At 54.9% G+C, this 27,093-nt stretch overlaps 1 protein-coding gene and 1 long non-coding RNA gene across 2 annotated transcripts in view; one reads left to right on the top strand and one right to left on the bottom strand.

Moving 5' to 3' along the window:
• Positions 1-27,093, bottom strand: part of gfra4a (GDNF family receptor alpha 4a) — a 62,154-nt gene that overhangs the window by 19,765 nt on the left and 15,296 nt on the right.
• Positions 16,103-17,473, top strand: LOC115247322 (uncharacterized). The gene is made up of 3 exons (XR_003886382.1): positions 16,103-16,343; positions 16,410-16,779; positions 17,452-17,473. It is a non-coding gene; the product is annotated as an uncharacterized lncRNA (long non-coding RNA).

The following is a 27,093-nucleotide window of genomic DNA, read 5'->3' on the forward strand; positions in this document are numbered from 1 at the left end:
CGTGACAGACCTGAACCTGCTGCACCAGCAACCCTGAACACGCCACCTCAAGGTGGACTATCTGCACCATCAAAGACATCTGCTGACCTTCAGTACGAGCTGTAAAAGCTTTGCTCCGACCTGGAGGTCAGAGGTCAGAAGACGCAGGCGTGAGGAGAGAAAATAAAACTGTTTAAAGCTAAAAAAGCTAAAAACAGACGGACGTTTGTTGACTTTGTTCCTGGGTGAATGCAAATGAACGGCATCTTTTCCAAATAAAAACCGCAGCTCCTGCTGCATAATGATGAGGTCGCGACCTGTGGAGGAGGCGGAGCCCGCGAGCGGGAAGGTGAGCTGATGTTTCATCATGTGAGACAGCAGATTAGCGGGAGCACCGCCGGCCTTGCTGCGTCCATGATGCATATTGACAGGCCGGGCCCGTCTCGCTGCAGCTAGCTTACGCGCTGCGAGGCATCCACGCGCGCATCGTTCCGCGTGAGCAAACAGCCGTTCGGGAAACTCTCGGCCACATCCGTGGGAATACCGCTGAGCTTTGGCGGCCGAGCCAGAGCGACTCTCGAATTGAATTCCTGCCATCTTCCACTCTTCCACCGTTGGACCTTTTTGATGTCATTATTCTCCAGCTAACACGGCCCAGCGAGCAGAGGACGTCGCAGCATTCATATGGTCCTTGTCGCATTCAGGAGAGATTCTTCGCTTTAGCCCCCCCCCCCCCCCATGTGTGGCGCCGGAGGCTTGTTTTTAATGAGGAGGAGGTCCGCTGTGACCCGACGCAGGCCAGGAGTGCCGCGCTGCTTCCTGCTGTTCTGAGCAAACACACTCATGACGCCGCGGACGCTAACCCAGCAGAGGCAGATCAGCTCAGACGTTAATGACTAGATCCACTCGATTCCTGCCCCAAACAATCCGTGGCGTCCGTTCTCCAGGGCGGCGAGCAAACGTGCGTTTAACGATTAAACTTTAATGATTTCATAGCATGTTGCTAAGAAACACGTCGGTGCTGAAACAAAACGCCGTCAGAGATGCTGCAGATTCATTCATTCATTTCTGGGAAGCTTATTAATGAATGAATGATTAATTAAACCCCGTGGGGCGGCAGCAGCGCCGCTCCTGACTGGCTCCTCGCCGTGTTCGGGAACAACGAGCTCACAAAAGTGTTTGTGGGTGAAACTTTGGGTTGAAAGTGGCTGTGAGAAGGTTGAGCGGAGCAGCACAACAACAGCTAACCACTCGCTAACAGCGGGAAAATCCAAATCAAACGTGCACAGACGCGCACGTCTGCAGCAGACTGACAACTTTGTTTTTATTTATACACACGCAGAAAAAGTTGCGTGAGTATTTTAACTGGAGTCTTTTTAAAGTTGCTCTTTACAGGGAAGAACGTGGGATTAAAGGTTCGTTGTTTTCAGGGAACCATAGAAAATCCAGAGAAGCTGAGAAGGAAACGTTGGACTACTCAGATCATCAGTCAGACACATGGAGAAGACCAGGAGACCAGGTCCTGGAGCCAACCCGTCAACAGGGTCAGAGCCAGAACCCCCCCACAGCTTTAACCAGTAAAAAGCAGAACTGCAGCGTTGAGAAGCTCTTCCCACCTTCAAGGCCTGAATCATCCACTTTAAGCAATCAGCTTCACTTCAGAAACACTCCACAGGCACCAGCGCACTGATTGCACACAATTTTACTTAATCCTGTGACATCACAAAGGATTATGGGTTGTTGCAAATGCCCACCCACTCATCAGAGACCCGCAGAAGCTGGAGAGCAGCGGGAACCTTCGCTGGAGGTTTGCTGCTAATCAGCACACAAAAAGTTCTCACGGCTCCTTCAAAACACACTTTGCTGCTGTTGGGCATCAGCAGTCAGCTGTTGCCAAGAATGGTTGTCAAGGTAACGAGTTCTGGCTCATCTAAACTGGCTCTGGGTGATGTCATCTCCTCTCAGGGAAGAACTGTCAGGTGAAGACACAAGATTAAAATAAAAATGACCTCCTTCCTTCTGAGAGTTAGCTAGCTTTGATGCTGCTTTGTTGCTGCTTTGATGCTGCTTTGATGCTGCTTTGATGCTGCTTTGATGCTGCTCGTCGTCGTGGTGTGTTCCGCTACGTGGAAAACCCAGCCAGAAAGCAACCTGGTTCTAGTTCTTCCAAAATCCGAGTTACCTGATCTCCATCTTTAAGAGGAAAAAACCATTTCTGCCATGTTAAGCCAGAGGTTGAGGGGAGGAGGGGCAGGGGGCTTCGTCCATGACCTTCACACGCTTCAGAGGAATGAAAAGATTTAACGGCCTCAAGCGCTTCTACGAGCCTGGTAAAAGGTTCCAGAAGGTTTTACAGAAATCAGTTCTCCAAAGTGCTTCCTGCTCATTTGGAAAACTCCCCATCATTTCGGGATTTTCCTAGAATCTGTTCCTACGCTGACGATTTCAACACGCTGGTCCGTTAGCCTCGCTGCGATAATTAGTAAAAAGGTGCTGAAATATTGAGGAGATTTGGGAGTTTCGGCAGGATTTCTCCGCCTCTTCCAGATGACGGGGCAGATGTTCACTTTTCCTCTGAACGGAGGAGCAGGTTTGGGCAGCAGGGGGCTGCCATTAAATCAGCGTTGGGCTTTTAAAAGGAGCAAAAATAGAACCGGATGGTCCGGAATTCTCCACCTTCACCTCAAACCTTTTAAAACACCTCACTTGCTGCTCCGGGAGACGAAATTAGCCACAATTACGCACTTTTCTGCGCATCAACTTTTTATATTTAAGCCTTTCAGCTTGAAATTAAATTAGCGGAGACATTTAACTTGATTATATGATAGAAAGTCATTTGCACTCATAATTAAACAGCTACAGCGTCAGCGATGTAGCTGTGAGTCACCTGTTCCGTCTCCCAGGAGCTGAGCAGCCTCACGTCTGGCTCCAGGCTGCTTCAGGACCTGGGGGTCCATCAGGGGACCATTTCAGAGGCCGAAAGGCTCCGGTGATCCGCGGATCTGCTGCGAGCGTACCTACAGCTTAACTACAGCTCATTGAACTGACCAGCGTCGGTCATGTGACCAAGCTGGGGATGATGCGACGTTCACGCCAGGACGTATTTGATGGCTATTTTCAGCAGCCAGAACGCGTTAGTGTTCAATCCCAACAATCATTCCCCCATTTTGGATCCCTTTTTCCCTATAAGAGCTGGCAAATCCCAATTCGGACAAGCAGCAACCCCCCTCCCTCTATCCGTTACACAAATATCGAGCGTGGGCATCGATCCCGAGCTGCCTGGATCGGAGCAGGAGTCCGGCCGGAGCTCCTGCCAGAGCAATTAAAGCTGCCAGCAGGACGTTTGATGGATTGTCTTCACAGGGACGAACAGAAGGACGTAACAAAAAGTTCCAGAGAGCAACGGCTAAATTAAATACCGACACGCGTCGTCGCTCTGCAGCACTTCGGTTTAGAGATGCTCGTTTCAGTTCTGTCTGCACCTCAGCTCCGGCGCCGCTCCGGCGCTCCGGGGCGCTACAGGAAGTCAAACACGCCAGGCTGCGGCGGGAAGGTGTGTGCCACCTGACAGGCCCGGCGAGCCAGCTCTCGGGGCGTATTGATCCGACCTGTCGCTGCCAGAGGGCCTCGCTGGATCCCGGAGCTCATTAATCAAGCCGACAGTCGGACGAGGGCAGCGGCGCCGTCACCGGGACGCCACCGGTTTCCCTTCAGTGGGCAGGTGAGGTCACCTGGGGGAGACGTCAACATCTGCATCTGGAGTCGGACAGACTCATCAAACTGGGGGTCGGATGAACCCCTCCGGATCCTGGTGCTTCCTGTTTGGAAGGATGCTAACCTCCGTTAGCTTCTGCCACTTCCGGAGCCACCACATTCCCTGGCTGATGAGCTGGAAGCTCCGGCGTTTTCTCCGACGAGGGTGTTTCATCACGCTTTTGCTGGCGCTCTGATCATTCTGTATCCACCCTCTGCGACGCGCTCCGCGACAGTCGGGCTCTTTGAGAGCACTTTAAAAATAGACTCGACGCTGTGCGGAGCGCCAGGCAGGAGCGCGGCGGCTGTCACCAACGGAGCACCGGAAGTTTGGAAATCAAGGTGCGAAACAAAGCGGGAACGCTGAAACGCCGCAGCTTCAGCGCCGAGCTGGGGAATAAAAGGTGGCCGGAATAATTAGCCTCGCGAAAACGGTGCGAGGATTTTCACGCTAACGATGTTTATCTTCATGGTTTAGTTGGGTTGGGAAAAACCTTCTTCCTGTTGGTAAAGGCAGCACCGACGGTTATTCCAGGCCCAGCAGGAGCCGCTCCCGCTGGACTAAAATAGGCTGTTGTGTGCTCACGATGGCCTGTCATGTTTCATTACCTTTTCTCATCTGTTCAGGATGTGACAATAGGAGGATTGTGGATCCGGAACATCGCGCTGCGCTGAGTCACCGTCCAGGAGACGCAGACAACGTGAGCCCAAATCCCAGCCTGGAGAAATGTTCCCGTTTAAGACGGCACAGCAGAGGGAGGATTACTGCCGCTGAGGCCGGAGCCCTACGGTTCCTGACCGGAGAGAATCCGACGCCGACCTCGACGCCGCACAACGGCAACATCAACAAACAAAAATTCTTCCGACCCTGTCAGACACGGGAATGTGGAAATAGTGAGGCGCCTAAACACGGATTTCTCCTCTTGTGCTCAGTAGATTGAAACTTTGCCAAACACAACAAAAGGAAGGAGCTTTTATCCATAAAACGTGATCCAAATCTGCTTCTAAACCACCTCTTTGATTTACATTTGGATCCTAAAGTCCTGTAATTGACTCCAAATCCACTTCCTGTACAGGCCACTCAGGGAACCCGGAGTGATGCGACTCCAGCTGCCCTCGATGATTCCCGGAATAAATGAAACTCAGGTGCCGACTTTACGGAATGTTGTTGCTCCAGCCAGTTAGAGACTGCGCTGCCAGGAGCAGCAGGAGCAGCAGGAGCAGAGGGAGCAGCAGGAGCAGCAGGAGCAGAGGGAGCAGCAGGAGCAGCAGGAGCAGAGGGAGCAGCAGGAGCAGCAGGAGTAGCAGGAGCAGAGGGAGCAGCAGGAGCAGCAGGAGTAGCAGGAGCAGCAGGAGCAGCAGGAGCAGAGGGAGCAGCAGGAGCAGCAGGAGCAGCAGGAGTAGCAGGAGTAGCAGGAGTAGTAGGGAGCAGAGGGAGCAACAGGAGCAGAGGGAGCAGCAGGAGCAGAGGGAGCAGCAGGAGCAGAGGGAGCAGCAGGAGTAGTAGGGAGCAGCAGGAGTAGTAGGAGCAGCAGGAGCAGTAGGGAGCAGCAGGAGCAGAGGGAGCAACAGGAGCAGCAGGAGCAGAGGGAGCAGCAGGAGTAGTAGGGAGCAGCAGGAGCAGAGGGAGCAACAGGAGCAGAGGGAGCAGCAAGGAGCAGCAGGAGCAGCGGGAGCAGCAGGAGCAGAGGGAGCAACAGGAGCAGAGGGAGCAGCAGGGAGCAGCAGGAGCAGCGGGAGCAGCAGGAGCAGAGGGAGCAGCAGGAGCAGCGGGAGCAGCAGGAGCAGCAGGAGCAGAGGGAGCAGCAGGAGCAGCAGGAGCAGAGGGAGCAGCAGGAGCAGAGGGAGCAGCAGGAGTAGCAGGAGCAGCGGGAGCAGCAGGAGCAGCAGGAGCAGAGGGAGCAGCAGGAGCAGCAGGAGCAGCAGGAGCAGAGGGAGCAGCAGGAGCAGCAGGAGCAGAGGGAGCAATGGACCAATGACAGTGGACACGTTGATGATGACACGTCTGCAGTCATGAGGAAAAGTGACTTTAACCTCCAGTGAGATCAGGGATCTCTCTGAGGGATCCGGTCTCTCCGGAGCCCTGGCCATCATTCCACTGTTTCACGGAGAATCGGGGGGGGGGGAATTCTGAAGAGCCAGCACTTTATTTCTGCAGCGTTGTAAGATAATGAAAGTTTTCCTGAGAGGAGCTCCAGAGGAGGCCTTTCCCGTGAGCCCCCCCTGATGAATAATGCAGGTCTGCGTCAAACCTCTGGTCTCAGAATGCTGATGCTCCTCACAGCTGTAAACAGGAGCGCGGCTCCTCCTCACACCACCTCTGACGGACGGACAACAGCGGTGAGGCTCCGCGTCCCTTCACACCAGCTCAGCAACACCAGGATCCCAGCGCCCCCCAACCCTTCGGCCCCATCATATCAGCGCACGTCAGCTTGTGTCGCCGTCATAGTTAAACAGGACAAAAGTGCTCGGAGTGCCCCACTTGACCTTGTCATCCTGATTACAGTCGCCCCCGGGCGCCGTCCCGCAGAGTGTCTGCTGTCGTCGGCTTGATAAGAACAGCGCTGCGCTTGGTACCTGCAGCCGGACCCTGGGGGGGGCAGTAGTGCGTGAGAGGTGAGAGCGCACGTGCACGTGCACGGGCTGATTCTGAGAAGTTGGACAGAGTCATTACCAACTGAGGGTCCCCTGAGGTTTTAGTGGCTAATGCCGGAATTTTCCCATGAAAATTCAATGTTCCCGAGAAACCCGAGTGGTAACAGATCAATAAATCACGGGGCCGATCAATCACGCCGATGTCTGTCATGCTGAACTAATCAACTCGCTAACGCGGACGAACGATCTCCCACAACCTCCGTCACCATCGAGGAAAACACCAGAGGAGCAGATTTCTGTGCACGTCCTGATTGAAACATCTCAGATTGATAAATGGATCATTGACAACGGAGCGTCGAGCATCTTCCAACGTACAGAAACAGATGTTTAACCTACAGAAACAGATGTTTAACCTACAGAAACAGATGTTTAACCTACAGAACAGATGTTTAACCTACAGAAACAGATGTTTAACCTACATCCAGGTGAGATGAAGGTGGAGCTTATGGAGAAACGGTCCTTCCAGATTCTGTGATGAACTATTGAAGGTCTGCGTCTCTGACGACATCCACCTTCTCTGTCCTCACATCTGAGAATTCTGGAGCATCAAAGCGTTCCACCATCGTCCAAACAGCTCAGAATTACAGCAGAAGAGAGGAAATAAAGCCCAACGTGCACGTGTCAGTCGTCTCTCCGTCACCGAGCTGCAGGAAACGGCAGCCGAGCCCGACGCAGAGCTTCCTGTTTAAGGTTTAGGCTGCTGGGATACTTCACCCACAGCAGCAGATCCTGGGAACAACGAGCAGCGGTTCCATCACCATCCCACCGTGGGGGGGGGGGATCGTCCCTGTGGGGGGGCTGGAATCTGTGCTCTTCAGTGATGGGACGCAATAAGGAGACAATTACAAAGAGAATAAAACCTTCATGATGCCGTCAAACCTCATGAATGTCAGGTGATTCCTTCACGTTTCCATTTATGGAATATTAACTTGGATCTGGAATTAGAAGAAGAAGTTGGAGGTCCGTTTAGGTGGTTTTAAACGGAAGCACACAAGTGGGAGGTGTTCTTTTACAGCTGGTCACATCTGCTCAGCGACCCGCTAACGTGAAAGCTTCAACATGAAAGAATGAATTTTAATTAACGGATATGAGGAAACCGAGAAGGTCAATCACTCGCTCTCATCTAATCACCTGTCAGACTGTTCAGAAGGTGAAAATATTCCTCCTCCATTATGACAAACTCACTCTACAAATCTGCATCTCAATGATTTTATACGTCTGCACTTAATGAGGCTGGAACGAGGAAACGGAACCTTTAATAACCTGACTCATAATTAACCATCTCAGAGCTCATCTATCTCGGGCTTCATCTCAGCTGGGAGATGTGATCAATAATCTCTCCTCTCTGGACTCTCAGCATCAAACAATCGTTTAAGCCTCTTCAAATCAATCGCAGACATTTTCTTTTTAACCATCAGCCTGTTTCCATCCACGCAGCCATGAGCTGAGCTAATAAAGGACTCAGCAGCAGCTCCTCCAGGAGGACAGCATCAGGACAGCAGCGTCCTGGGACTGAAGGAGGCGGGGGAGACGGGGGACTGAAGGAGGCGGGGGACTGAAGGAGGCGGGAGACTGAGGGAGACGGGGGACTGAAGGAGGCGGGGGACTGAAGGAGGCGGGAGACTGAAGGAGGCGGGAGACTGAAGGAGACGGGGGACTGAAGGAGGTGGGGGACTGAAGGAGGTGGGGGACTGAAGGAGGCGGGAGACTGAAGGAGACGGGGGACTGAAGGAGGTGGGGGACTGAAGGAGGTGGGGGACTGAAGGAGACGGGGGACTGAAGGAGACGGGGGACTGAAGGAGGCGGGGGGACTGAAGGAGGTGGGGGACTGAAGGAGGCGGGGGACTGAAGGAGGCGGGAGACTGAAGGAGACGGGGGACTGAAGGAGGTGGGGGACTGAAGGAGGTGGGGGACTGAAGGAGGGGGGACTGAGGACGGGGACTTGAAGGAGACGGGGGACTGAAGGAGGCGGGGGGGACTGAAGGAGGCGGGGGAGGCGGGGGAGGCGGGGGAGGGCGGGGGAGGCGGGGGACTGAAGGAGGCGGGAGACTGAAGGAGACGGGGGACTGAAGGAGGCGGGGGACTGAAGGAGGCGGGGGACTGAAGGAGGCGGGAGACTGAAGGAGACGGGGGACTGAAGGAGGTGGGGGACTGAAGGAGGCGGGAGACTGAAGGAGACGGGGGACTGAAGGAGGCGGGGGACTGAAGGAGGCGGGGGGACTGAAGGAGGCGGGAGACTGAAGGAGACGGGGGACTGAAGGAGGTGGGGGACTGAAGGAGGTGGGGGACTGAAGGAGACGGGGGACTGAAGGAGACGGGGGACTGAAGGAGGCGGGGGGACTGAAGGAGGCGGGGGGGGCGGGGGAGGCGGGGGAGGCGGGGGACTGAAGGAGGCGGGAGACTGAAGGAGACGGGGGACTGAAGGAGACGGGGGACTGAAGGAGGCGGGGGACTGAAGGAGGTGGGGGACTGAAGGAGACGGGGGACTGAAGGAGACGGGGGACTGAAGGAGGCGGGGGGACTGAAGGAGGCGGGGGAGGCGGGGGAGGCGGGGGACTGAAGGAGACGGGGGACTGAAGGAGACGGGGGACTGAAGGAGGTGGGGGACTGAAGGAGACGGGGGACTGAAGGAGGTGGGGGACTGAAGGAGGTGGGGGACTGAAGGAGACGGGGGACTGAAGGAGGCGGGGGACTGAAGGAGGTGGGGGACTGAAGGAGACGGGGGACTGAAGGAGGCGGGGGGCTGCTGGGACAGTGAGCACCTCTCCTCAGGAGTAGAGGACAGAAACTCCGATGTGCTCGCTGGTCCGTGGATGCTGCTGCAGTCTGAGAACTCCCAAAAGAGCAGGTGGAGCTGCTGGGCTGTGTCTGACTGTCCTCCTCCCCTGGGGGGGGGGGGGGGGGAGGGGGAGGGGGGGGGGGACACTCACCCGCCGCCGAGGGCCAGACACATTTTTCAATTATGCACAGGAGGGAAGGGAATTAGAGGTCTAATCCAGGACTAATCCCCAAACAAACGGCTCTATGACCCCCATTCCCAAGAACCAGAGCCCCCCCCTCCTCCCTCCTCGTCCCTGGAAGCTTCTCCTGACTCGGAGTTTCTGGAGCTGAGCTCTGTGGGCAGGAAGATGTGGGAGCGGTGCTGACAGTTACTGGAGCAGCTGAAGCTGTCGGAGCTTTGTCAAACAGCGTTAATTCACAGCTTTAAAGATCCGCCCTGGAAAAGAACCTCTCCAGGTCCGGCCCTGATGGCCGGCACGCCGCCCCCACCACAACTGGTCTGGAGGACCACGGGAATGGTGGCGCGGCCAAGGACACGTGCACCGCCGTGTCCGTGACCTTTGAACCAGCTTCAAGGACTCCGAGTTCACCAACATTTAAAACAAATCCGTCTTTCTCCTTTGGAATTGAGCAACGCGTCCTGATACTCTGCCTGGGTTCACGCCCGTTTACGGCAGCTGTTCGTTTCTAAACCTCCAGCTTCGCACGCCTGAAGACGCCTCCCTCGTTGGGATTCCGTCCGTGAGCGAATCGGGCCGATCCCGGCGTGCTCACACCTCCCTCGTTTCCCTCAACTTGTACAAGCAATCGATTCCACTCAGACGCTGAGCGTCGGCTCTAACGGCGCCGCCGTCGTCGCTCCGTCACCTTCTGAATGCAGATGGCTGCGCGCGCGCGTGTGTGTGTGCGTGTGTGTGCGTGCGTGTGTGTGTGTGTGTGTGTGTGTGCGTGTGTGTGCGTGCGTGTGTGTGAGTGTGTGTGTGTGTGTGCGTGTGTGTGTGTGTGTGCGTGTGTGCGTGTGTGTGCTGGGGGGAAGAAGTGGAGAAACGTTTCATCTGAAGACGCGGCCTATCAGAGGGAGCGTCCTGAGAGACCGGTCCAGCGATGAGGAGCTGCAGCAGATGTCACCTTGTGAGCGGGTTGTTTTCCATCAGATCCATCTGAAGCCATAAAAGAGCATTCGAAAGCAAAGTGCTGCACGTTTGAGTTCATGAAGTGCATCGTGCTGGCGTCACGTTCGTGCTGACGCGGGGCTTTAGACCCCGCCCACGAGGGACGCCACGTGGGCGCCGCTCTTTTAGCTTTGATGTTGCTGCTCGCTCGCCTCTGTTACGCTGCTCCACAGTGTGTGAAGAAAGGGGGCGGGACCAGAGAGGCCCCGGGTCAGTGGACCAGGACAGGGTCAGGTGGCGGGGGAGGAGGGACCCTGGCAGGAGCTCTGGACCAAGCAGGCCGAAAGAGGGCCCACGAGGGAGGGCCCCGCGAGGGCCCACGAGAGCCTACTAGGGCCCCACGAGAGCCCCACGAGGGCCCATGAGGGAGGGCCCACAAGAGCCTACGAGAGCCCCACGAGGGCCCCGCGAGGGCCCACGAGAGACTACTAGGGCCCCACAAGGGCCCACGAGAGAGGGCCCCACGAGAGCCTACTAGGGCCCCACGAGAGCCCCACGAGGGCCCATGAGGGAGGGCCCCACGAGGTCCCATGAGGGAGGGCCCACAAGAGCCTACGAGAGCCCCACGAGGGCCCACAAGGGCCCCGCGAGGGCCCACGAGAGCCTACTAGGGCCCACGAGGGAGGGCTACGTGAGAGCCCGCAGGGCCTGAAGGTGATTCCGTTACCAACAGTGAGTTGATGACTGGACCAACTGGAATATTTCACTTTGGACTCTAAAGTTTCCAGGAAGCTCCTGTCGGCAGCACACGTCCATCGTTACATTGTTAAGACTCCAACTCACGATGGCAGCAGGATGGAAAGAGGGGATTGTGGGAAATGTTACCTTGGTTTTTCGTAAACAAGCCCTGAGGTCATCAGTATGCAAACTTTAGTGTTTTCCACACGGGCTGCTCAGTACATCCAAGGATTCCCAGCAGGCCCGCGAAGGCTAGGTTATAGTTTCCTGGAGCGTTGAACGGCCCCCATATGTAACCAACTACAGCCAATAAAGTTTTATCTGAAATTAAGAGGCAAATGTAGATTTATTCTTTGTTGTTGCTCACAGAGTGTAACAAATATGTCCTCCGTGCAGGAGAGAAGGCTTCGGCACGGACCATAATTCTCAGGATTTTATGTTCCGTGTTGGGTTCACGTAGCACAGTAAGAAGATAAAGAGGTTTTATTCTCCATAAAGAACCTTCTGTCGGGCAGATATATGAACCGGAGCTTAAGATACATGAATTTTTCAGCATATTAAATATACTTTGCAGCCTGTAAGTTCACACGTGGCCCCATAGGCTCAGGTCTCGTTGATTAGAAATGCTATAAATTAGCCGCCGCCGCGCTTAAGGAGCATTTCCTCAGCACCTTCGCACAGATAGAAGCTGGTAACTCTCCTGAAGCTGCTGGGATTTCGTTCTTTGCACCCTGTGGTGGGAGAGAGCCCGAGAATGTGGCAGGAGAATGGGTCAGAGTTCAGGCGGGTTCTGTCATGACAGCCTGGTTACACCCTCCAGCTTCATTTTAGCTTTGACATGCTTCCCGGATTATCCAGTGTGCTACAGATCTGACGTGAGGAGGTGATGGAAAATGTCGGAAATCTGAAGGCGATCCTGCAAAGCTGCGTGTTTGACACTGGACGTGCTTCGACTGACGACTCTGAGGTTCCATCAACGCAACCTATAAGCAGTCAAATCCCTCAAAGCCTGAACCAGACCGACACCCTCGACAACTGGGTCTGCCCCCACACCTGTAATCTGGACTACAAATGCGGCTCTCTATTTAATTTGTTTCAACGGGACTAATAAGAGATGAGTCTGGAAGGAGCAGGGACTTTTCCTGAGCCTGGAATAAAACAACCGGCATCACGTTTCCTCCATCAGAGAAGAATCTGATGGTGAAGCGTCGTCCGAGCCGCGTCTCACACAACGATACTGAACGGTTGGCACGACGACCCGAATCCCTCTAAGCCAGTGAGAAACGTCTCCAGCATCCTATCAGGCAGGTTAAGCCCATCGACGGGTGCAACTCCTGGAGGAGGCTCTGGAACATATTTGGGAGAACACATCCAAACTATCCATGTTCTAGCGATGTTCCCCAGCACGTCTGTGTCCAGGATGAGAACTCGTTCCCGCTGTGTCATCTCAGTCGCCGCATCAGTTGGACGTAACGTTTCTGCAGATGCTAGCGTCAGCAGGGCTGCCCATGAACGCCCCCCCCCCATGTCTGCTCACACCCCCCCGTAATTGACGGGGAGAGCGACGGACAGCCTGGCCGGGACATCCCATCGATTGTGACATACAAATTAGAGATGAGCTTGACTGATGAAGTCCAGTATTGATTTGGATTTAGACAATAAAAGCTCACGTAGCTTGTGGATCGATCCCCCTCCAACATGTCAACAGGCTGTTTAGGTGAGGAGAGCTGAGCAACAACCAGCCAGCACACACCGCTGGGATGGATTAGCTTTGATCCTTCCCACTTCCAAACTGGGAGCCACATGATCACACTTTGGAACTGGGAAGGACAGAAATCAAAGGGGGAAGAACTACATTTTCTCTCCGTGCTACAAAACGGCTCCTGACAGAATCTGTGCTCGGAACTAATGATCGTTCCTGGTTCTGGTCGGGTGGGAATATTAGGGTTCTTCTGCAGATCAAAGCTGGATCAAAGGAGGCCAGGAGGTGGTTCCAGAAGTGTGTGGTCACCCACAGGCCAGAGGTCAGAGGTCAGCCTTTAACTTCAGACCCCTGCTGTGAAGCACCTCTGTCCTGCAGCACATCAGCTGATCTGATCAGTCAGACTGATCATGTCGTGATCAATTACAGCAGCAGCAGCAGCGTTGATCACTAATTACTGTGAATTATCCCGTTTCTATTTATCTTTCACAGTTCGGGGCTGAAACACTGTTTCCTGTTGTGTGTTTTAATTAGTATTTTAATCATATTGATGTAATACAAGCTGTTTTTATTTATGTAGTTACCGAAGAATAATGACAGCACAAAATAAAAGCAAATAAAAACGAGCGTGAACATGAGGGGAGAACATGAGGGGAGAACATGAGGGGGGAACATGAGGGGAGAACATGAGGGAGAATATGAGGGGAGAACATGAGGGGGGAACATGAGGGGAGAACATGAGGGAGAACATGAGGGAGAACATGAAGGGAGAACATGAGGGGAGAACATGAGGGGAGAACATGAGGGAGAACATGAGGGAGAACATGAAGGGAGAACATGAGGGGAGAACATGAGGGGAGAACATGAGGGGAGAACATGAGGGGAGAACCATAAGGGAGAACATGAGGGAGAACATGAGGGGAGAACATGAAGGGAGAACATGAGGGGAGAACATGAGGGTAGAACATGAGGGTAGAACATGAGGGGAGAACATGAGGGGAGAACCATGAGGGAAGAACATGAGGGGAGAACATGAGGGGAGAACATGAGGGGAGAAAATGAGGGGAGAACATGAGGGGAGAACATGAGGGGGGAACATGAGGGGGGAACATGAGGGGAGAACATGGGTGCGTTGACCTCCTCCAACGTTCTCATGGTTCCTCTGGTTCCTGTCTCCAGGTGTTCCTGCTCACAGCAGAATCACAAACAGCTGCCAGCTGTTTCACCATGATTGCGTAATTGAATGAAGGAAGTGGAGGCTCATTAGTGAAGCTAACGAGCTGTTTGTGTTGGCTGGTTTAATATCAAAGCAGGTGTTCTGCTTGGTTCGGCCTCCTTTGATCCTCAGGTGAGCACCTTTGCTCTGGACCTGTCAACCAACCAGGTAATGAGGAGCAGCGGTTGGACTCTAATCTCAGAGGATCCACTCTGATCTCTCGGTGAGGTGGATCCTCCAGATCCTCAGAGGATCCACTGACCTGCTTTCCATGACTGCAGGTGAAGCCCCCCAATAGAGGAGCGCTGCAGGAACGCTGGGCTGAGAACCCACAAACACACACACTCTGAACACACACCCCTCCCTGCTGGTGGGCTGCTGATCCTCCTCCCCCCTTCCTCTTCCTCCTCCCTTCCTCTTCCTCCTCTTACTCCCCCCTCCTCCTCCTCCTCCTCCTCCCTCTTCCTCCCCCCTCCCCTTCCTCCCCTTCCTCCCCCCTCCTCTTCCTCCCCCTCCTCCCCCCTCCTCTTCCTCCCCCCTCCCCCTCCTCCCCCTCTTCCTCCCCCTCCTCTTCCTCCCCTTCCTCCCCCCTCCTCTTCCTCCTCTTCCTCCCCCCTCCCCCTCCTCCCCCTCTTCCTCCCCCTCCTCTTCCTCCTCTTCCTCCCCCCTCCTCTTCCTCCCCCTCCTCTTCCTCCTCTTCCTCCCCCCTCCTCTTCCTCCCCCCTCCTCTTCCTCCTCTTCCTCCCCCCTCCTCTTCCTCCTCTTCCTCCCCCTCCTCTTCCTCCTCCCCTCCTGTTCCTCCCCCTCCTCCTCCTCCCCCCTCATCTTCCTCCCCCTTCCTCCCCCTCCTCCCCCTCTTCCTCCTCCCTCCCCCTTCCTCCCCCTCCTCCCCCTCTTCCTCCTCCCTTCCTCTTTCTCCTCCTCCCCCCTCCTCTTCCTCCTCTTCCTCCTCTTCCTCCCCCCTCCTCTTCCTCCTCTTCCTCCCCCCTCCTCTTCCTCCTCCCCTTCATCAGACACAACAAATGTCAGCTTTGCTGCTGCTGAATTCTAGAAACAGCAACGCTGCAAAGCTTTGAGTGGCAGCTTCATTTGCTGAAGCAGAAACAGGAACGTCTGAAGGTCGTGGGCACCAAACGTGCACGGACGTTCTGCTGCCATCAGCTGCTCACGTGCAACCACTTTGCTTCAGGTCGGGCTTGAAAAGTCAACTTTAAACCAAGCTGGAGATGAGAGCTGCCCCCCCCCAGGATCATCAGCAGGCAGTCTGCCCCCCCAGGATCATCAGCAGGCAGTCTGCCCCCCCCCCCCAGGATCATCAGCAGGCAGTCTGCCCCCCCAGGATCATCAGCAGGCAGTCTGCCCCCCCCCCCCCAGGATCATCAGCAGGCAGTGTGCCCCCCCCAGGATCATCAGCGTCGGTGGTCCATTGTGAGGAGATGATGAGGGCCTGACAGGTGTTTACTGCACTTGTTGGGCCACTCGGGAGACTGATGCTCCGGGAAAATATTGAATGTGAGCCTGGAGGAGTGAATCCATAATTCATGAGCGAGGCCTCCGTCCTCACCTCTGTGCACGTCCAGATGATTGCGGCTATTTTCCTGCTGGCGGCTTAAATAACTTCAAACCAGCAAAAACACCTCCATGTTCTCCTAAACTCACAATCAATTTGGTGATTGATTACCCAGACCCACGGAGGTGAGGCGGCGCTGAGGCAGGATACAGACGCATCACACAGATAACGTGGCGTGTCTGCGGACAGTGAAGACAGCAGGTCCAGCAGGTCCAGCAGGCCCAGCAGGCCCAGCAGGTCCAGCAGGTCCAGCAGGTCCAGCAGGTCCAGCAGGCCCAGCAGGTCCAGCAGGTCCAGCAGGTCCAGCAGGCCCAGCAGGTCCAGCAGGTCCAGCAGGTGTAGCAGGCCCAGCAGGTCCAGCAGGTGTAGCAGGTCCAGGAGGTGTAGCAGGTCCAGCAGGTCCAGCAGGCCCAGCAGGTGTAGCAGGTGTAGCAGGTCCAGGAGGCCCAGCAGGTCCAGCAGGCCCAGCAGGTGTAGCAGGTCCAGGAGGCCCAGCAGGTCCAGCAGGCCCAGCAGGTGTAGCAGGTCCAGCAGGTCCAGCAGGTCCAGCAGGCCCAGCAGGCCCAGCAGGCCCAGCAGGTGTAGCAGGTCCAGGAGGCCCAGCAGGTCCAGCAGGTCCAGCAGGTCCAGCAGGTCCATCTGATCAGCCTAAGCAGCCTAATGCTTCAGGAAGGATGGGGGGGCTTCATGAGCCAGGTGAGGCCCCCACAGGCCTGTGATGGATCATCCTGCAGGTTCGCGATGACATCAGACGCTGATCACGGGAGGACGCGCGGCGTAAACGATGATAAATGGCGTCAGCCGCCGTCATCGTGCAGCCTCGGCTTCTGTTGGAAAGTGGGCGGAGCCTGTTTTTATTGGAGCGCCGACGCGGATCAGACACGTGTTCTTCATCCTTTACAGGGAATGTGTGATCTCAGGATCCTGAAGGAGGCGGCGTGAACGAGCGCCAGCGCCCGGGAACGCTCAGGGTGTCAAAATAAGAGAAGAATTACCCGGAATTTGATATTAAAGCACAGCGGCGCTAATTAGGAACGATGCGAAACCCAGTCTGGGTTCATAATGAGCTGTTGCCTTGGAATCGTGGGAAGCTGGGGAGCGCGTGGCCAAACAGTGGACGTTCCACAACAGGAAGTGACATCAGTGTCAAAGACGCAACTCTAGCAGGCCGGAGACCTCAGAGACGGGTGGGACCAGGACAGGCGGCGGATCGCGCCTCTGAGAACACAACAAGGTCTTTCCAGCGGATTCAGGCACTTCAGCTGTTGCCATGGTAACCACTCAGACCGTTTCATACCATCAGATGCAGCATCACGATCAATGTGGGGTTCAGAGTCTGACTCCAGCAGCCTGCGAGGTGCCACAGAGCTCATTTCTCTGAAGGTCCCGGGTCCACCAGAGGGTCCCGGGACCTTCTGGTGGACCCGGGACCCTCTGGTGGACCCCGGACCCTCTGGTGGACCCAGGACCTCCTGGTGGACCCGGGACCTTCTGGAGGACCCGGGTTCTTGACCTTCTGGAGGACCCGGGACCCTCTGGTGGACCCAGGACCTCCTGGTGGACCCGGGACCTTCTGGTGGACCCGGGACCCTCTGGTGGACCCCGGACCCTCTGGTGGACCCAGGACCTCCTGGTGGACTCGGGACCTTCTGGTGGACCCGGGACCCTCTGGTGGACCCCGGACCCTCTGGTGGACCCGGGACCTCCTGGTGGACCCGGGACCTCCTGGTGGACCCGGGACCTTCTGGAGGACCCGGGACCTTCTGGAGGACCCGGGACCCTCCAACACGCTCGTGTTGAGTCTGGTCCTCGTGGACGCTGCTGCAGCACAAACGCCCCCAGCGTCAGGAGGACGCAGAAAGATCTAAATTGCAAAGCCGCCGTGATTACGAAGCGAAATGTTCGGGGCCGTTCTCAGCGAGCGGCACAATTCTGCTCTTTGCAGTTCAGATCAGCTCCTCAACACTCGCTGCTCCTTCGTCCTGTAGCAGCACCAGCGGAGACAAGTGGAGCGGACATCTGCGGCTAATCGCATTCCTGCTCCTGGTGCAGCGCAAAGCTATGGAGGCGTGCACGTGGAGGCGTGCACGTGGATGTGTGCACGTCGAAGCTTAAAGGATTTCATGTTGTAAATACAAGTTATGGAATTCAAGCTAAAGCGTTAAATAGTCATGTGATTGTGTAAAGATGACAATTGTCAGCTGACACGATGTTGCTGCCCCCCCCACTGACCCCGCCCCCACAGGAGTCCAACGCCATAACGACACCTCTGTGTCGTTGGGACCAGATTCGGATACTCTGAGCCCGGCGGCACCGACAGTGGCTGGACCAGGACGCGAAAGGACACCTGAAACCACTTTGATTCAGCCCCCCCCCCCCCCCCCCCCCCCCCCCCCCCCCCCCCCCCCCACACACACCCCAGGTCTGCTCCAGGACATCCTGGCCTGCGGCGAGATGCTGCAAACAGTGATGAAGACGTCTCCACGCCGGGCTGATTGTCTGAGCCGTTCGGCCACTTGGGTCCTAATTACAGAAGCTCTCGGGCGGAACGTCGTCCGTCGCTCCAGGTGACATTTCAGATTTCAGGAACGTCTTTGTTCCCTCCGCCGAGAAGGAAATCAAAACAACTACCGCGGGCGCCACTTCCGAATTGGGTTTTTTAGCCAGTTTGATGTTTTGTATTTTATAAAAGCTCATTTGAAATAAAGGGGAGATTTGGCCACGACACCCAGATCAAACGCCAGCCTGGGTTAGCTTGTTCAAGGCCGGACCCCCCCCCCCCCCACATCACCCCAGCGGGTCCGGCAGGACCGGCGGTGCTGTGGTGCTGAGCTCCACCCAGCAGGACGCCGCTAAAGTGGCTCCGGCGCAATTACGGAGCCACAGGAGCCAAATCAGATCAAAAACACCAGTCAATCACCTCCCAGGAGCAGCCCCCCCCCCCCCCCCCAGGGGCGCCTTCTTTCCTGACTTTTCCTTCTCTAAAACCTCAATCCTCTTACACACACTCAACTCAAGTATGATCCCAATATTTCTCGCTCTCTTGTAATTAATGGAGGACTAACGAGAGGTCAGACAGCCATCAAACAACTGCAATCAGGCCACTGAGAATCAAGAATGTGCCCACACCATAGCATGTTTAGCATGTTTAGCATGTTCAGCATGTTTAGCATGTTTAGCATGTTCAGAGATTAGCCAGTAGCAGTTAGCAGCAACTGAGAGAAGAAGAAACTGGAAACAACCTGCTGAGAAAAGGGGACTTCTGGAGTTGATCCTCCCCCTGGACCCCTGGGTGAGTAGAGGCCGGCGTTCCGGGACCTCGTGGCGCCGTGTCGTTGTTCAGTGTGAAGAAAAGGGAAAAGTTAGGAGCCATTTTGCTGGAGCTCCTCCGACTGTTTTACACGTGTTTCCCATCCCAGTCAGAAGAGTCCGTCCTTGCTTTTCCACACCTGCTCTCCTGTAAAGTGCAGCCGGCCGAGAGCGGCGCCGACCATCTGCTGGCGTCGGCGCCGCTGCGGGGAAAACAAAACCTTTAAAGTCAGGAAAACTGTTCACTGGCAACAGTATCTGAGGGCAGAATCTCAGGTTTTCATCCTCAAGGGCGCTGGAACGGAGCTTTGTCACATCCTGGTGGATCCCTTATGACGCCCCCCCCCCCTCCCCTGGGACAGGCAGCACGTTCGCTTCCTGGTCCTGGTCGTAGGAGCCTGGCGACCAGCGCATCAGGAGCAGAAATGATCGGAGTTTTGTCAGAAAAGGACAAATTTCCCCGTTTTGCTCTGCTGTCGCCCTCATCTGTCACATTCCTGCTGCAGACGAGAGGACGAATCCCCGATTCAACACACTCTCGGTCAGAATGGAATTATGTGCCAGGTCAAAGGCACCAACATCGCAGCGAATCCTCCAGGACACTCAGAATCCAGGTTTTCCTTCGGGGTCCCTAAAGGCACCGGGTCCTCGGTCGGGCTCAGACAAGCAGCAGATGAGTGATGAAGGTGGTTCCCTCCTCCAGTGGGTCCAGACCTGGACCCGTCCTGTCCTGTGACGTTAGCTATTTAAGCTAGCAGAAACCTTGAACGTTGATCCAGAACCATCTCTCTCGGTAACGTTCCATGCCGACAGCATCCGACTGAGCGCTCCGGTCCCTCCAGATCTGTGCTAGCCAAGCGCTAGCGCTGTTAAACGCCAGCGCAATCATCATGTGATTAGAGCAGGTCCGCTCATGACGAGACACCTCTGACGACTTCAGCGAACCACTCGCAGCTTGAACTCAATTATGCTGATGTAATAAACAGGAAAAGGCGCCTTTACTGGCCTCTGCTAATGCGAGTGTAATTACAGCGTCGGCTGCATCGTCTGGAATCCTCGCAGACATCCAGGAAGGCAGCAGGTTATTGAGGCTTTCCGCATTAGCTCCTTCTAAATGGAGGCTATAGATACCGTAGATATTTCCAAACGCTCGCTCTACTCTGCTCATTTCATGCTCCATGACTTTTATGTACTAACGGCTCCGGCTGACCTGCGGCGGCTCTGTGTTGGACAGATTTTCCCGGTTCTTTGAGTATTCCGAGCGCTCAGACAGTCGCTTTTATTGGAGCATTTAAGGTCTCATTTGAATTGGTGAGCGTAAGTGTGGTCTCGCTCCTGGTGATGGTGAGGAATGTTCTGGTGAGGGTGGCAGGAGCAGCGTGGGGGGGCAGGGGGGGGGGATTTATCTTTAAAGGATTAGTGGGGGCGGCCGTGCCCTCTGCTGGACCGGGGCAGCGCCACTTTGATCCTAACTCCCTCTGAGTGGTAATCACCTGGGAAAGGTCCCAATTATCTCCCTGAAACTTCCAGAGCCGGAGTGTCCCTATTTGTCTCACCACTCGGGATCAGACAGATCCAGCTACAGCGGCAAAGGCCCGAGAGTCCATCCTTCCATGGTGGGGGAGGTACAGTCCGTACGTTAGCCGTGGGGGGGGGGAATTCCATGAAGAGTTTTAAAGATCGGACCGTGTTGGTGCTGAAAGGTGGGTGAGGATTAAAGACGAGGTCAAAGATGGACGATAGATGAGGGCGCGTGGACGGAAGATGGACGACTTTCCCAACGTTCCTCCCAAATGTCTCAGGATGAACAGGAAACAGGAAAACCTTCCAAAGTAAAAGACCGGTGGAATCGCTGGTGTCTGCAGGATTAGACGGGATTAAAGAAGATGTTCCACAACACAACTGACAATATTTCTGGGTGTTATTCAGCCTGGCAAGGTGCTAATTGATGTGTGTGTGTGGGGGCGGGGGGCTGGGAAACCAAGCCTGTCCGTGTTTCCCGGCCGTCGGAGGGAGGCTGGAATACGTTCTTCCACCAAGTTGAAATCAGTTCACCCGATTTTAGCGTTTCGCTGAGATCGGACTTTTCCTGGGTGTCAAATATTCCGGTGGATAGGTTTAGGATGGACCTAAAATCCCAGTCATTCCAACACTGATGCTGAAGGAGAGCATGAAGTCCAGCAGGGTGTGAAAACTGATATTTGATGAGCAGGAAAGCAAAGAAAAAGTGCAGTTTTCTCCTCTTCTGATCCCTTTAAGCACCTTCCAGGTCACAAAGGTCAAGCACAGGCAGCGAAGGATCATTTCTGCAGAGAGGAACGTCTCCAGATGGGACATTTTCAGGAAGCAGCAGAGGACATTCCCAGATGTGGACGTCAGAGATGGAAGCGGGGAGGCGCCGTGATTCCCTCCATCGCTCCGCACGGATGAAACCTGTGTCCAATAGGAGAACACAGGCATGCGATCCGTCCTTGAACGGTTCCTTTCTCCTCCTCCAGATAAATGAAGGTAAGTGTGAGTGTGGCTCCGGCCTGGGGGGGCTGCTGGAGCGGGTGCTCCGTTCCATCTGCCAGTGAGGGAGCGCAGCATCAGCTCGCCTTGAACACGCTTGTTATTCCGGCTGTTCCGGGCTCCCTGTGGAAGAGCCGTGATGGGGCGGCGCTCCGAGCTGGCAGCGCCGGCCTTGTTAGCTCTACCTACAGCCCCCTCTAATTCCCACCCCCTTCAGAGGGGCTCAGCTCATCTGTGATTACACGCCGGCTGCACTGGGATCCTTGGAATCTGCTTCATTGTAAAGGGAAATCAAATATTCATGGAACACACGTGAATATTTCCACACTGCTGACGCCCTCAGAACCAGGAGCAGCATACGCCAGCGCTCATTATCAGGCGCTAAATAAACGGACACGTACAGAATCCAGAGCCGTAGCCACAACACCAATGAAAAGCTTTCGCCCCGATCCGGCACGCCGGCGCTGTGAACCCGAGGGCAGAACGCCCCCCCCCCCCCCGAATGCATCATTAGTAAATACTGTGACCTTTACATCAAAACACAAACAACATCTTATTCAGGTCAAATCCCCCTCACGCCGTCCGCGGCGCTAGAAGCAGCGACAGGATGATGGATAATCCACCGCAGCACCGACTCACTTCACTACCCAGAACTCCTGTTCCTGCAGGGGGGGGGGGCTCACCTGGACAGTGGGGCTGAGAACCAGAGATATTAATACAGATGGAACGCTCCGCTCCGGCTTTAAAAGAGATTTACCAGCCCACTCCAGCACCTGAGACCCTCCAACAGATCCAAATGAGCCCGTTTAATTGGGCTGAATTGGCTGACCGGTTCAGGTTCTGCCAGCCAGCAGCCCTGGAGGAGAGATCAGAAACAAAGTCAGGAAGAATAGGGAAGACGGGGAGGAGCAGAGCGATGCTGTCAGCCAGCAGAGCCGTTAGCCCCCCTGTTAAATTGCTCTTATCTCAGCACCAGCAAATGGATCCTTAAACCCTTTTGTTTAAATCCGATTCTGCGGGAAGAAACGGTTACGGGAAATGTGTCTAAAGAGCACTTATCCTGCAGTCCTAAAGGGGCATGGAACTTATCCCCACAAGAGCCGTTTCTGGCTTCAGAAAGCTGAAAACTGATGTTTTCAGAAAGAAACAAAGGATGTTGAGTTCTTTTAAAAAAATACAGGGGAAAGACAACTTTTAAGTAATTACTGCTGGGGAAAGCAGTTTAAGAAGAATGAGAACAACTGTGGAAGACTGCTCACAGGTCCTTAGAAGCAAACCTCTGCCTCTGGGAGGAGGCGGGGCTCTCTGGGTGGAGGCGGGGCTTTCTGTGTGGAGGTGGGGTTATTTGGGTAGGGGCGGGGCTCTCTGGGTGGAGCCAGGGCTCTCTGGGTGGAAAAAAGGTGTTAATTGCCATTGCTAAACTCGTTCCTAGGGTTAGGGTTAAGGTTAGCTAGCTAAACTCGTTCCTAGGGTTAGGGTTAGGGTTAGCTAGCTCCTCTGAAGCCCTGGAGGACCATTGTGAGGCGATGTGCTACCATTATGCTGGTTCACATATTAAATAATAAAAAAGGCAGAAATAGTTGATCTTTGAGTCAGGATGGAAATAGATCAGCTAACGTGTGGAGCAGATGTGAACAGCTGTCTTTTCCCGAAGCTCAGCGTCTCCCGGTGACACCTCGCCTCTGAGATTTCATTTAGATTTGGGCTCACGCTCCCCTCTTTCTTCCCCGACCAGCGTTTGTTGCCTGACTGTTGATGTTTCTAAGCCGTCGACCGGCCTTCGCGCAGATCCTGAGCGGAATATTTACTGCTTCCACTCTCGGAAGCAGCTTTTCCTGACAGGCCCTCGTGTAATTGACTGAACATTTGGCGGCAGGAACGTGCCCCAGCGGGTCAGCGTGGACGCTGAGCTAAAACCCCTGAGACGTGTCCTCTGTGTGACTCTTGAGCGCCCCCCTGCTGGCCACCCCGTCGGCGTGCCCTGCCCGTCCACCCAATGTGCTCCTCATTCGTCTCATTGGCTCGATCGCCCGCACGGATTTGCAGCTTTTGTTGTTTTTGAGAGGCTGAGAAGGAGGCGGAATCCTCTCCCGACCTGGTTGATGTGTGACCAACCGTCACGGCTCCGAACCTCCAGGCCACCGTTTAACTTTCATCGGTGACGCTTTCAGGCTTCACAGGCTCAACGTGAGCCCGCGTGGCGCTAACCTCCTCGCCTTCATGCGGCTCAGCCTGAAGGGCTTCCACGTGCACTCACTCCAGGAGCTGCAGTCACAGCGACCACCCACAGGGGGCGCTGTCGCCGCCTCACCTGTCTCAGGTGTCAGTCACCGCGACGCTCCGGAAGGTCTGCGTCAGCAAACCTGGGCTGGGTTCACACACAGAGCAGGAGAGGCTCCAAAGTTCACGCTAATCCAAGCTAAATGCTACTAAGCGAGGAGTCTTTTTCAGCCTTTGTGTGGGAAACAGAAATGATGAATGATAACAGAAAAAAACTGTATTAGTCGCTACTCAGCAGAATTAAGTCGACGGAAGCGTCTCTATCAGCAGAAATCCCATCATATCAGTGGTTTTGCTTCTCTCCTGGTGGCTGTTAGCTTCCATTAGCCAGAGAAAGCAGGACTCCTGCTGGGTGGAGGCGAAGGATAAGAATGAGAAGGACAATCTACCTTTATGCTGCTGCCGTCCAGCTGTGCAGCAGCCAGAAAACAATTGAACGCAGCTCTTAAGTGATGTCTTAACTCAGCACAACAAAGCCCCCCGAGAGTAAACATGGAGGAATATCCAAGAATACGCAGGAAGACGGGAGGCGTCGGCGCCACATGTTGCTTCCTGCTGCAGCTGCTCGCCAGCAAACTTCACGTGCGTTTGTGTCCTCGGAGCAGAATTCTGGCCCGTTTTCCACGCGCCGGCCGGGAACAACTGGGAATGCTGCGCGTCGTTTGGTGATTTTACCTCATTCGTCTCGTTTAGCAGCTTGCACTCGCGGTTAATTACTGTGATTCCCGACTGGCGTTCACTCCCCGTCATGTGACCTGGGCCTCCCCCTTCTCTCTCTCTCTCCGGTCCGACGGGCCACTGCGTGGTCGGCCCGGTGCGCCTCATCCTTGCTTTGGGCATCCTCGCTCTGGGATGGTTGTGTTCCGGGGTCACACGCCCGTGTGGAGGTTGTGGAGCACGCGCACACGAGTTGTGTGGTTTCACTCCGCCCATTTCCCTTTGCATGATCCGGGTGTGTTAGTGGGACACGGAGCGCTAACCACCCGTCAGTTGTCCGGTCAGGGTCGGAGTTCAACCCTTCGTAGTGTAGTGGAGTGTCGTGTAACCACGGTGACCGACAGGCGCTCGTGGTTCTATTCAGGACCCACATCTGGTGTAGGTGGTTTGTGCACGTCTCACTGCACCATCCGCACCAGCGACTCCCGCTGCCGCACCGGCCGCTCAGATTCAACCATATTTTCAGTCGGATTTCTTTACCTGCGGCTCAACGTGTGGAGGTCAGGAAACGGGAACAGAGGGAACATCTTGGAGCGTTGATGATTGGGAAACCTTCGGATTTCTGACGTCACCCTCAAACACGCACCGACCAGGACGAAGCCCATCCGAGGCCGAGCCCTGAGGTGCCCCAGCATGAGCCCAGACCTCCAGTTCTCCCCTCGGCCTCAGCACGTTAGCATCCTGCCTCCATTATTCCATTATTCATGGGCGTCGTTTGATTTTGGGTCAAAGCTGAGGCTGCAAACCGGCGCCCGAATGGATCTCCGGGCCTCATTTTGACGCCAGTTTGCACCAAGAGGTGATTGCGTTTATGTTGTGTCAGCTCCCCTTCGCCACCTGACACGCCATCCATTTACCTCCGGCTAACTCAGCTATCGATCGCTCGGCCCGTGACATAAAAGGTCAAACAGAAGTGATCCAGGACTAATTAGCTGGACGGGGTTATCGCCCCCTGGTGGACTCAGACGTGGCTGATCAACACATCCCGTGCATGCGTACAGAGCCGGACCGTGAGCCCATGGAGGCGCCGGTCGCTCCGATTGAAGAAGATGAACCCGACGAGCGACGGCTGGGAGCTAAAACAAATGAAGAATTCCCTCCTCTTGGTCGTAGGAACGCGCGTCGGAACTTTTTCTAAAATGCACAACACACACTTTGAAAATGATCCCTGCGAGCGGAATACGGAGCGCCGCGGTGAGCAGGCGGCAAGTCGCATCCGTGTTTTCAGACTGAAGAATAAGCAGCAAGAGGGTAGAAGACTTCAAAGCAGCTTTTCCGCGCCACCAGAGAATTCCATGGATAATAGACTTAAGCGGAAGATTTATCAAACAGCACACTTGAGGACTCCTAATATGATATGTGGATGTGAGGGAGAGGGCTGTCGCCACAAGAGTGTGTGTGTGTGTGTGTGTGTGTGTGTGTGTGTGTGTGTGGGTTGAAAGACCAAAGAAAATGCTCACGGATGCCAACTTTCATTCTAAACCTAAATATGCTAAATATTGGCCCTTTGTGTCACACACACGCGCGTGTGCGCACACACACACACACGCACACACACACACACGCGCGCGCACACACACACACACACACGCGCGCGCACACACACGTGTGGTACCTGAGTAACTTGCAGGGTTGGGATCTACTGTCCGATGGGTCCCAGCTGATCATCCAGACGAGCATCAAGAGCTCTGAGGCTTCGTCAGGCGTCATCGTGAACGTTAGCATCGACATCGATGCAGTAACGGACGAGACTCATCAACAAAGAGACACTTTCCGTTTCAGCCTCACGGCAAAGTCGTTAATCGTGTCGAGATCTTGAAAGATCTGCAAATGTACCCGCCGACGTTCTGAGACGCCAATTGTCACTTTTCCAAGATAATGAAGTGTGAAGATTATCCGCTCACTTAAGTGTTGAGTGAAACGTGCGTTTCCGGTCCCAACGGCGCCGCCTGAGCTCCGGCTCTGGTCCCAACAGGTTGCTTCTCCAGTCCTGCCTCTCTAAATCGGATCCAGCGGAACGCCACCGCTGGCTGAACCACTAATTGAAATCTGACCCAACTGCGATGTGAAGTGATGGGATTAGCAAAGCACAAAGAAGCCAATTAATTCTGCAGAACCACACTTTGATCCAGGTTCTGTCTGGTGCAGCTCACATATAAATCGGGTGTGTCGCCCTTTTTCATGCAGGAATCACGAGGAACGTTTCCTCTGCAGGAACTATGGGGTCATTGTACGGGGCCGTAGGAGCACGTCCCCACGGCAGGAACCTTCCTCGAGGGACCGGGAACTTTTACAACAGAGTTCCTGCTCTGGTGGCGCCTGGGAGCAGGATATGATGTCATCAGAAATGAGCAAAACCAGCTCCAGGTTTAGGACACCTTCTCCTCTCTTTGGTAGCATCCAGCACCACCACCAACACACAACCGCCTCACCCAGGTGACATCATGCTCCAAACTGTCGCACAACAATTACACAACTACGATGGAAGCTTGTGGCGCCGCCGAAGGGCCCTGAGTGGAGACGCCACCACCGAGACGACCATGTGAGGAGAAGAGTTCCTGTAATGTTCCGCCAGTGAGCGCTAACGCCTGCACTGCTAACGTCGAGCTCTCCTGGAAGGCAGATAAAACTGAGGCTTTCAGGCTTTTAACACAGTCTAACTCCAACTTTGACTCGATAAATATGACGTTTCAAGGTTCTGTAGGTGGAATCCAAACAGCAGATCTGACAGGAGCAGAGACAAACCAGCATTCCATTGCTCTCCGTCGTG

Source organism: Takifugu rubripes, chromosome 2 (assembly GCF_901000725.2).
Source record: "Takifugu rubripes chromosome 2, fTakRub1.2, whole genome shotgun sequence".
NCBI lineage: Eukaryota > Metazoa > Chordata > Actinopteri > Tetraodontiformes > Tetraodontidae > Takifugu > Takifugu rubripes.